Below are 12,298 nucleotides of genomic sequence, written 5' to 3'. Positions count from 1 at the left end.
TAGAACTGTTTTCAGCCTGGATTTAAACATTGTCAGAGTTGAGGCCTGTCTCACATCTTCTGGAAGACTGTTCCAGATTTTAGGGGCATAAAAATGAAACGCAGCCTCACCTTGTTTAGTCCTGACTCTGGGCACCAGCGGGAGACCCCTCCCTGAGGTTCTCAGAGCCCGAGTTGGTTCATATGGCTTTAACATGTCAGAGATGTACTTTGGCGCTTGACCGTGAAGTGGCAATGTGAAAAGGGCCGTCATTCTTTGCGGTGTGTGGGCCGGATGTAATGCATCATGTGGGCCAGAACTGGTCCAGAGCACTTTTGCTATGTGGGAAATAGGTGAAGGCAGAAATCTGGCTTTACCCAGATGGAGAACAAATGTGTAGATGCAGTTTGTTGTTGTTATCTGGCATTTGAGATGGTTCCCATCTTCAACTTGACCACGAGATATCAGTGATTTTTACACACGGTTACTTTAGCCCTGAAATGTACGTATCAGGACGTCAGCATGGGTTTATTTCACATCTCACTTGGTTAAGTTAAAGTTAAAACACAGAAACATGTCAAAGAAATATATTGAATGTGTGATTTCAAACTCAAACTCAGATGAGAATCAAAGAACAGCATGTTGGGGTTGGGGTGAGAAGGTTGATGCCCAAACCACTCATGGCTCTTTTCTAACGTTTCAGTTACAGCAAGTTTCTCGTCAAAAGACAATGTCAATGTCATATGTTTGAGATGACTTTGATCACAAATGATCAGAAAATATACTCATATTGGAACCAGGAATGGCTGGAGGATCATGTTCAGGTTAAGATCAATTTCCAGGATGTGATCTTCAGTTAGCTTTCAATATGGTCTCATCAACCCTGATCTTCTCAGCTAGGCTGAGTCGCACAAATTATTTTCAAGGACATTATTTAGCAAGGTAAGAATACATAGACACAAACACTGTGCCATATTTAGCATAAAATCAGCAACAAGCAAAAGCAAGAAATATCATTTTCAGCACAGCAAAAACTCACAATAGGACATTTGCCCATCATGCTCTACACTAAGCCAAAGTGCAAAGCCTTAACTTCACTCATAACTATAGAGAGACGCTCTCCTAACTCACAAGAAGACGGTAACAACGTTACTTTTATATACTGGACATATTGCTGGCAAGCCTAAGCTTACTGAGGGGAACCAACAGAAGAAAGCTAGTTATTATGCAGGTTACTGGATAGTACCAAGAACAAAACTTAAGCACAGCTGAACTTCTGTATTTCTCTCAGAGGTCACTGATTCCGACCACTTCCTGTTCTGGTAAGTTATTAATTAGGGGGAACTCTTGTCCCGCAACCCCCGAGTCAAATGAGACCGTACTTCCCATATATGAAAATAAGACGTTTATTCCAAGATTAAGTTCAAATGGTACGAGTCATGCATTATAAATACTGACGTCTTCTGGGATCAAGTTGGGAAGCCCCGAACTTCTCGTAGGCTTAATTTGGGGTTTTGGTGCTTTTTTAGCTAATTAAGTTGGCTTGAGTTAAAAGTGGCTATCTTTCAGGTTAGTCCACGTTCTCAATGTGAGACCTGCCAGGGATGTCTTTGACTAAAGAGGCTGCAGGGTCTATAAGGACAGAGAAATATGAAGAGTCAACATTCAAGCAGATGCTCTAACAAAGGAAATAAATGAAAAATAGATTTTTGTTTGAAATAGAGTGGTCAACTGGACTTGCAATAGTACTAAATTTATTTATTGCAGCATTTGAGATCTAATATATCATCACTTGTGGCTCAAGCTTTTCTTTTTTTTAATTGTTTTGTTGTTCCTTTTGTGATTGTCCTCATATCGAGTTTATTGTTCACATCCTAGGTTTCATAAAACATCATTCTTATCCTGGGCGGCCATACATGTGTAAATTTTAGGGTTTTGGCTGTTCAGCACAAGATGTTGTTATCTTGGAGGTCCAAGAGGTTCCCAGCTTTCAAAGTGTTTAGTTTTACTCCTGAAAAGGAACAGAAGGATGTGGTTAAGGGCTCAAAATGTCAGGCTATGGGATCAAATCATATCATCCAGGAGTTTTAAGGGAGTAAAACAAGTAAGGATCCCTAAAGGATTTAATACAAAGTCACTATTTAGTTTTACAATGAAAGTAGGTTTTACTGACATCACTCAGAATGGTGACAAGCACATTTTAGTTGAGCCATGGATAGAGTTGGACCTGCCATTTAACTGAGCCATCATTCTGTATGACTGCAAGCGAGCGGATATCGAGGTGTGTTCTATTTATGCTGAAATGTTGTGGCCTGAGAGACAAAACACTCATGAAATTCTTCTACTTCTAACCTTCTCTGTGGGAGACCATTTTACCCGTAAGTTTGGCTGAATTCCCTGCACAGGTGCCTTTAAATGAACTGAATGACAATTTTGTCAGATTTCACTGCAGTTATCAAATCAGGGGTTCGGTGTTTTGCCCAAGGATGCTTTGACATGTGGCCGGAGTTGAACCACTGACCTTTGGATTGGTGGGCGACGTCTCTTTCTTCTTAATGGTCTAACCCAGCTATTTTCATTTTTCATTTTACCTTCTGAACAATGCGATCATTGTGCAACATGATGACTGTGGCTACCAGAAAAACAGTCTGATAACAACAACGCAATGACAGTGTTATTTTGATTTTAGGGTTTTACATTTCATCTTTACCTGTTACGTGCAGAGAAGCAACTGAAAAAAGTGGTTCAGTGCCAGTAATGAAGAGGCAACAAGAAAAAGCTACTATGCCTGTTATTTCCTGATTGATTTGCACATGTGTGTTTGCATGAAATGATACCCACTAAGTAATAAACAGGAAACTTTCTGATCGAGGCATAAAATGTGTGAAATCTGGCAAAGCAGTGATGCAGAAAATGCTGCAAATGTTGCCCTGCAATTTTTGCAGCAAGAATGAGTAATACTGAAAACGTTTTAAACACTTATTGCAGTATGAAAAAGATTTTCTTTACAAAGGGAAACTCAACGACATACTGACGTAGTTCAGTGGTTGAAGGAAAGCTATCTACTGAGGAATCTGTATGTAAGGAGGTTTGCCTCTTTGCACCTGATAACCTGAAACAGACTGATTCTGACCACGAGGAGAGCGGGAGACCCCCACATTCAAGCCTCTGGTTTACATCTTTGTAGAGCAGGGATGTCCAAAGTGGGTCCTTGAGGGCCGCTGTCCTGCAGGTTTTAGATGTTGCCCTGCATCAACACACCTGATTAAATGGATCACTTTAACAGATTTTTAAGTGCTGTACAAGCCTGTTAATGATGTCTTGATCTGAATCAGGTGTGTTGAAGCAGGGCAACATCTAAAACCTGCAGGACAGCGGCCCTCGAGGACCGACTTTGGACATCCCTGTTGTAGAGGCTTAGTGATACTGCTGCAGAATAATGAGCCCAAACACACCTCAGAGCTTTGTAGAACTACTTGGGCACAAAAAGGAGAGCTCACCATCACCCCAAAGTCACCTGTTCTCGACCGTACTGAACATTTAGGACATTCCTGACATCACAATAAACTCTGTGCTATAAAAGCAAAAATGGGAGAAGACCAAACAGTATACATGGCCTACCTTGTTTCAGAGATTTTCTTTTTATTCATTTTCAAGCTAATATAACATATGCAATTTAAAATAAAATTTGATTAATTTGAAATAAATCAACAGACATTTGGATCCCACTGGTCTCTGATTTAAAGTTTAATCAAAGCTGTATTCGCATTGAGTCGGATGTTTTGTGGAGGCATCTGAGTCGTGTGGATTAGTTTTCATTTCTCCTCAATTTTAAGGGTAAGATGAAACTTTCTTTCTTAAGGACTGTTGCTGCAGAAGCAAAAGTAGAGCAGAAATACGAAAGAAAAAGCACACATGACTGAAGGCACTTCCTCATAGCGGTGCGGCCTATAATTGGCATTTTTTACGGTAGCATACCATCGTCAAGTGAAAGCCATCTGTCTGCCAACAAAGGAAACCACTACATTTCAATTTCCCGACTTTCAACATCAGATATGCTCAGCCCTCCCACAAAGATACTGCTGGGCAAAAAAAACAAAAAAAAATGCCTTCTTAGTTAAGCATGTTATGAAATCTGCTGTGTTTAAAATATTTCTTTGGTATTCTGCCACTGGCAAACCGATTAATTATCACACATCAACAGGTGATTATCATAGATCTGATAAGTGATAACTTGTTTTTTAACACAAACATCAAGTCTAGTCAGACAAACCTTGTTTGTTAGTTTAACATTTACCAGCCAGATTTTCCTAAACTTCTCAAATGACAATTTAATTTATATTAATATGTCAAACTGACACTTTCTGAGTAAATCCCAACTGCCAACAAGTTAGAAAAAAAGACATAAAACATCTGTCCAATCATTGGCTCTATGGTATGATTTGCTTGGTCAAGATTAAAGCGAATAAAACACTCATTTAAAGTAAAAGTGTTACATTTATTATGTTTTTCATCTCATGTCACATACAAAAATATCAGTCCATCAACTTCAAATTTGTCTATGCCAGCAAAATTCCTAACTAAAACAATCACGTAAAATGTTCTCTTTAAGCCAAATGAGTATTAATAGGATAATTTATGTGTTTATGTCATGAAGATGAATGGATTTAAGTGTAACCTGCATTTTAAAATTGGTCCTTAGGCATTTTTAACAGACTTTTGGTTAACTTAGTGGTTCAGGTAGAGTCACCAGATCATTTTGATGAGTCATGGTATTTTAAAAGAAACCGAAAAGAATAAATAAAGGTTTTTTCACGCACATTTATATCAACTTTTGGACTTTTCCCTAATCTCTGCTTTCAAAAGGATTTTTGTCTCTGTATTTGGTAAGGTTCACAGTACAATTACCTTGTGAAGTAACTTGATTTTTGTGAGATTTACAAAATGTCTTTCACAAAAGAATAACTTTTCCAGGCTCTGAGCAATCTGTTCGCAGGCGAATCGTCTTAGACTTGCCGGTAAAGGTGAGTTTAAGATGTGATGACAGAGGGCAATGATGACTCCCATTTACTGAGTTGTTCAGTGTGGTCAGCTTATCTGGCTACCTGAAGTTCCTGTTTCATTCAGTTACTATCAAACCAGTTGTTCTTACTTTCTTATTGTGAATATAGTTTACACTTAGGTAGCATCCTTCAGCCTTATCTAGATTCTACAAAGTACTTTAAAGTGTGTTTCTCATTGACCTGTTAAAACAATCACTAATAAAGTGATTCTTACATATTTGCACCACCGATCTTTTTGACGAGAAGACGATCAAATGGGCCATTCTGCAACTCTGTGTTTATTATTTTTATCATATTGATTTGAAAAATAACGTCCATCCATCCATCCATCCATTATCTGCCACTTGTCGCGGGGCCAGCAGCCTAAGCAGAGAAGCCCAGACGTCCCTGTCCCCGGCCACTTCCTCCAGCTCTTCTGGGGGGACCCCGAGGCGTTCCCAGGCCAGCCGAGAGACATAGGCCCTCATTTATCAAACTTGCGTAAGACGAAAAACGTGCGTAGGTCGTGTGTACGTTCTTTTCTGCGCAAAGGTTGGCATTTATCAAATCCATCGTGAGCGCAGGAAAGATGAAATCGCCACGACAGGTCTGAGGCCGTGTACGCACTTTTCCATTTTGACTTGCGGTGACTGCAATAGCATACATAAACAGCAGCGTCACTAGTGCGTGCCTTATGAGTCGCAACAAATCCCTTGGTTAAAATTACAGACTTATCACTTCAAAGAAGGCCCATGTTTTATTTGACTTCAACATAAATATAAACATAAACGCAAATTAAATAAATTAAACAAGTACAACTCCGTAATTGGAAGAGTGATGGCTCATTATTCAACCGCGCACCCTCACACCGAACAGGAGAGGGGCTTTAACACTGCGCACTGTGGAGAGGTTAGGGCACCTAAAGGGCAGGTGGATCTGTCTCTCGGCTGCGGGGAACCCTTCTATATACGCCCGAAAAGGTATGCAATATTATTATTGCATGCGGGGTTCTCCAAAACATTGCCCAAAAAAATGGAGTGCCATTTCCAGATGTACATCCAGAGGACCCCGTACCCAGAGATCCCACCAGCCTGCACATTCTGTTATTCAAGGAAAAAAGACGTAGCTCCGATCAGGCCAGCCACCCTCTCCTCCAAGGCACTCAAATCCAAACCTGGATCAGAGCCCCCCCCCCTGTTTGTGACATGCTGCGTCCGAGAGCTGCGACCTTTTTTGTGGCCAATTTCATATCGGACCACTTCTTCCTGATCTTATTGGAGAAAAAGTAAAACATCGTTCAATTTTAGATTTCATTTAATCTGGAGTTTATCACATTTTATTGACCATCACAGTAGGGGAAAATACATAACTCGTCCGGTCTGCGATTTACATCGCCAACGCTGTTGGCAGCCGTCCCAGCTGTCAACAGCGTTGACAGCGTTTCTTTGCCGTCTTTTGTCTATCCATGTCGCAAATCTAGAGGTGCGGCCCTTTTATAGAAGGCGTGGTTAGGATCATTACGATGGATTTCACCCGCCAGATTTATCAACAGCCGCTCGGTCTTACGATGGGATTGGTGTGGTACGCATGTTTTGTAAATCTCACTTGAGCTTCTGCGTACGACGAGTTCTCCGCTCATATCTACGATGCTTTCTACGACGGCTTGATAAATGAGGGCCATAGTCTCTCCAACGTGTCCTGGGTCTTCCCCGGGGTCTCCTCCCAGTGGGACGGGCCCGGAACACCTCACCGGAGAGGCGTCCAAGAGGCATCCTAACCAGATGCCCGAGCCACCTCATCTGACTCCTCTCGATGCGGAGGAGCAGCGGTTCTACTCCGAGCCCCTCCCGGATGACCGAGCTTGTCACCCTATCTCTAAGGGAGAGCCCAGACACCCTGCGGAGGAAACTCATTTCGGCCGCTTGTATTCGCGATCTCGTTCTTTCGGTCACTACCCACAGCTCGTGACCATAGGTGAGGGTAGGAACATAGATTGACCGGTAAATCGAGAGCTTCGCCTTCTGGCTCAGCTCCTTCTTCACCAAGACGGGCCGGTGCAGAGCCCGCATCACTGCAGACGCCGCACCAATCCGCCTGTCAATCTCCTGCTCCATTCGTCCCTCACTCGTGAACAAGACCCCGAGATACTTGAACTCCTCCACTTGGGGAAGGATCTCATTCCCGACCCGGAGAGAGCATTCCACCCTTTTCCGGCTGAGGACCATGGTCTCAGATTTGGAGGTGCTGATTCTCATCCCAGCCGCTTCACACTCGGCTGCGAACCGCTCCAGTGAGAGCTGAAGGTCACGGCCCGACGATGCCAACAGAACCGCATCGTCCGCAAAAAGCAGAGACCCGATTCTGAGGTCGCCAAAACGGACCCCCTCAACGCCCTGGCTGCGCCTAGAAATTCTGTACATAAAAATTATGAACAGAATCGGTGACAAAGGGCAGCCCTGACGGAGTCCAACCCTCACAGGAAACATGTCCAACTTAGTGCTGGCAATGCGGACCAAACTCTGACACCGGTCAAACAGAGACCGAACAGCCCATATCAAGGAGTCCGGCACTCCATACTCCCGGAGCACCCCCCACAAGAGTCGACACGGTCGAACGCCTTCTCCAAGTCCACAAAACACATATAGACCGGTTGGGCGAACTCCCATGCACCCACCAGGATCCTACCGAGGGTATAGAGCTGGTCCACTGTTCCACGGCCAGGACGAAAACCACACTGCACCTCCTGAATCCGAGATTCGACTATCCGGCGGATCCTCCTCTCCAGTACCCCCGAATAGACCTTGCCAGGGAGGCTGAGGAGTGTGATCCCCCTATAGTTGGAACACACCCTCCGGTCCCCCTTTTTAAAGAGGGGGACCACCACCCCGATCTGCCAGTCCAGAGGCACTGCCCCCAATGTCCACGCGATGCTGCAGAGGCGTGTCAACCAAGACAGCCCCACAACATCCAGAGCCTTGATGAACTCAAGACGGACCTCATCCACCCCGGGGCCTTGCCACCGAGGAGTTTTTTGACCACCTCGGCAACCTCAGCCCCAGAAATGGGAGGCCCCACGTCCGAGCTCCCCAACTCTGCTTCCTCATCGGAAGGCGTGTCGGTAGGATTGAGGAGGCCCTCGAAGTATTCCCCCCACCGACTCACGACGTCCCCAGTTGAGGTCAGCAGAGCCCCGCCCTCACAATACACAGTGTTGACGGTACACCGCTTCCCCCCCCTGAGCCGCCGGATGGTGGACCAGAATCTCTTCGAGGCCGTCCGGAAGTCATTCTCCATGGCCTCCCCGAACTCCTCCCAAGCCCGAGTTTTTGCCTCAGCAACCGCCGAGGCCGCGTTCCGCTTGGCCTGTCGGTACCCATCAGCTGCTTCCAGAGTCCCACTGGCCAAAAAGGCCCGATAGGACTCCTTCTTCAGCTTGACGGCTTCCCTCACCACTGGGGTCCACCAGCGGGTTCGGGGGTTGCCGCCACGACAGGCACCGACCACCTTACGGCCACAGCTCCGGTCGGCCGCCTCAACAATGGAGGCACGGAACATGGCCCATTCGGGCTCAATGTCCCCCACCTCCCCCGAGACATGGCTGAAGCTGTGGGAGTTGAAACTCCTCCTTACAGGGGATTCCGCCAGCCGTTCCCAACAGACCCTCACAATACGTTTGGGCTTGCCAGGTCTGACCGGCTTCCTCCCCCACCAGCGGAGCCAACTCACCACCACAACTCTGCCCCTCTCTTCACCCGAGTGTCCAGGACATGCGGCCGCAAGTCCGACGATACGACCACAAAGTCGATCATCGAGCTGCGGCCTAGGGTGTCCTGGTGCCAAGTGCACATATGGACACCCTTATGCCTGAACATGGTGTTTGTTATGGACAGTCCGTGACGAGCACTGAAGTCCAACAACAAAACACCAGTCTGATTCAAATCGTGGGGGCCGTTCCTCCCAATCACGCCCCTCCAGGTCTCACTGTCATTGCCCACGTGAGCATTGAAGTCCCCCAGCAGGACGAGGGAGTCTCCTGGAGGAGCACTCTCTAGTGCCTCCTCCAGGGACTCCAAAAAGGGTGGGTACTCTGAACTGCTGTTCGGTGCATAAGCACAAACAACAGTCAGGACCCGTCCCCCCACCCTAAGTCGGAGGGAGGCTACCCTCTCGTCTACCGGGGTAAACCCCAATGTACAGGCGCACAGCTGGGGGGCGATAAGTATGCCCACACCTGCTCTAAGCCTCTCACCGCGGGCAACTCCAGAGTGGAAGAGAGTCCAACCCCTCTCGAGGAGGCTGGTTCCGGAGCCCAAGCCATGCGTCGAGGTGAGTCCGACTATATCTAGCCGGAACCGCTCAGCCTCGCGCACCAGCTCAGGCTCCTTCCCCAGCAGAGAGGTGACGTTCCACGTCCCAAGAGCCAGCTTCAGTAGCCGAGGATCAGACTGCCAAGGTCTCTGCCTTCGGCTGCCGCCCAGCTCACAAAGCACCCGACCCCCATGGCCCCTCCCACGGGTGGTGAGCCCGTCAGAAGGGGGACCCGTGTCGTTTCTTCGGGCTGTGCCCGACCGAGCCCCACGGGCACAGACCCGGCCACCAGGCGCTCGCCGGCGGGCCCCACCCCTGGGCCTGGCTCCAGGGGGAGGCCCCGGTAACCCACGTCCGGGCGAAGGTACATGTTCTCCAAAGATGATATTCATCATAGGGGTTTTATGAGCTGTTCTTTGTCTGGTCCCTCATCTAGGATCTGTTTGCCATGGGTGACCCTACCAGGGGCTTATAGCTCCCAGACTCATTGGGACACGCAAACCCCCCCACCACGGTAAGGTGACAGTTCATGGGAGGGGGGGGAAATAACGTGTCAAACAAATTAAGTTAAGAAAAGAGAACACAACATATACATTCACTAAATTGTAAAAAGTATTGGCTCATCTGCCTTTACACTTTCTACAAGGTTTACGAGTGTGTTTATGGGAGATTTTGACCGTTCTTCCAGAAGCACATTTGTGAGGTCAGGACTCTGTGCGGGACAATCAAGTTCTTCCACACCAAACTGGCTCCTCCATGTCTTTATGGGCATCCGCTGAACCCGCTCTGTCATTTTACCCAATCGCTTCCACTTTGTAATAACACCACTGACAGCTGACTGTGGAATATTGAGTAGCGAGGAAATTTCCCGAAGGATTCGTTGCACAGGTGGCATCCTATCACGGTACCACGCTGGAATTCACTGAGCTCCTGAGAGCGACCCATTCTTTCACAGATGTTTGTAGAAGCAGTCTGCATGCCGAGGGGCTTAGATTTATACACCATGGAGGTGATTGGAACACCTGAATTTAATCATTTTGATGGGTGAGTGAAAACTTTTGGCCATATAGTGTATATGATGCTGAAATAAGATTGAGTGCAACTATAGGGCATCAGAAAATGGAAATACTTCAGCAAATTACTAGTTCCCACTGTGGTGTCTCTTTTTGGGATGACTGTAGCTCATGGCAGCCAGTTTTGCCAGTTGGTTTCCTAGCTTCCAGGGATCACATATCAAAGTGTGCTTGGCCCAGACACTGAACCAATGTGAATGTGTGTGATAGAGAAAAATCAGAAAAAACACTGCATAGCTGAAGAACTGCTTTATGAGTGCGTATGTGTGTGAATGGTTGAATGAGTTGTCAACTAGACTAAATAAGGGCTTATGTGTATTTATGTGCCCCATCATTGAATTTCTGACCATTAACATGTACTCCCACAATTTAAGACTATTTATAACTATTTATAATATTTATAAGGTGATTCTCAACCTGTCTGTGACAAACAATCTGATTATTCTGGGGGCTTATTACTCGACAAGGTCGGGATCCTTTGATTTACACGATAGTTCCATTGATATCGGGCCTTCTCTTTTCTATCATTTGATGTGTAAACGTGTCCAAAACAGAGAAAATTGGCCAAATATTTGACTCACCTTTAGCTTCACTTTTGTGCTACAACACCCTGCTTTAATCTTCTTCTCTGTGTTATACTTGGACTTCTTCTTCTTTGTCCCACAGGATCAAAGTGCGGAATCAGTCCTCTGATAGGAAAGCCAAACTGCTTCCTTCTCAGGCAGCAGGTATGAGACATATTTATTTATTATTTGTCAACAAAGCAATGCTGATTTTTATAGATTTTTATATTTCAAAAGAAACAATATACCGTACCCAACTGTGCAAAAATTAAAGTGAAATGTTTTTTACTCTGCATTTCTTGTAGAAAGACGTGGGTTGTATTGAAGTCAAATCAGAAACTTAATTTAATTTCTATTATTTTCACATTCAAGGACAACACACACAAAATCAGAAGATCTTTAAGTAGCAACTGCACAGATGTGGAAACTCTTTAACACATCTCTTCCCTTTACCCACACTTCTTTGGTTATTCCATTCCCTGCTCTTGTCCTTGTTGCTTATTGACAGTTATTTTCGGTATTTTGTATGTTTACATATGAAATGTGTTCCACCTCAGACTGTGAAGTCTTACACTTTTTCAGTTTCCACATGGAAATGAATCTCCCGTTGAGAGAAATTCTAACCACGCGCACTGCAGTACTCCCCGAAACTGCTAACAGCGCCGTCTCTGAAACTGTCAACTACAGTTGCCTCGCACTGTTAATGAGTGGGAGCTTTGATTCTTAACATGTAAATAAAGACCAGACATAAGAACCAGAGGCGTCAAGACTGAAGTGTTAAACTCGTCATCATTTAGAGGTGTGAACCACATCCCTGCACTGTATCAGCAAATGGCACGAAAAGTGTGTCACAGAAGCGGATTTACTCGAATAAAAGTCTAACTTAAGACTCCCCAATCTGCTAAATGTGGTATCACATTATAAATTATGCCTTGGCTTGAAATACCAAAGAGATCTGAGAACTGCAGAGAAGAGTGCTCAGAACATAAATAAAATCTGTATCAGTTTTTCAGATCAATCCCACTGATAAATGAATACAAGCAATATCCAACGCTCCATCTTCATTGTTTTTATACCAGCAATGACCTTAGAGAAGCAACTGTTGCTGCCCATCGGTGTGGGAAAGGACAAAAGGGAACAGCCAAGCCATTTTGAATCCGTCGATCTGCAGTGAGAAACGTTTTTCACAAGAAAATAATATTCAGGACATTCAATCTTCCCAGGAGCGAACGCTCCAGCAAGTTAACCCCAAGGTCAGACCATACGATGCTCAAAGAAATGACAAAAATCCTAAAAGCTGCATCTCAGACTCAACAGGCTGCAGTTAGCATGT

The sequence above is a fragment of the Odontesthes bonariensis genome, chromosome 6, assembly GCF_027942865.1.
Source record: "Odontesthes bonariensis isolate fOdoBon6 chromosome 6, fOdoBon6.hap1, whole genome shotgun sequence".
In the NCBI taxonomy this organism is placed as follows: domain Eukaryota; kingdom Metazoa; phylum Chordata; class Actinopteri; order Atheriniformes; family Atherinopsidae; genus Odontesthes; species Odontesthes bonariensis.
This window is presented reverse-complemented; position numbering follows the sequence as displayed.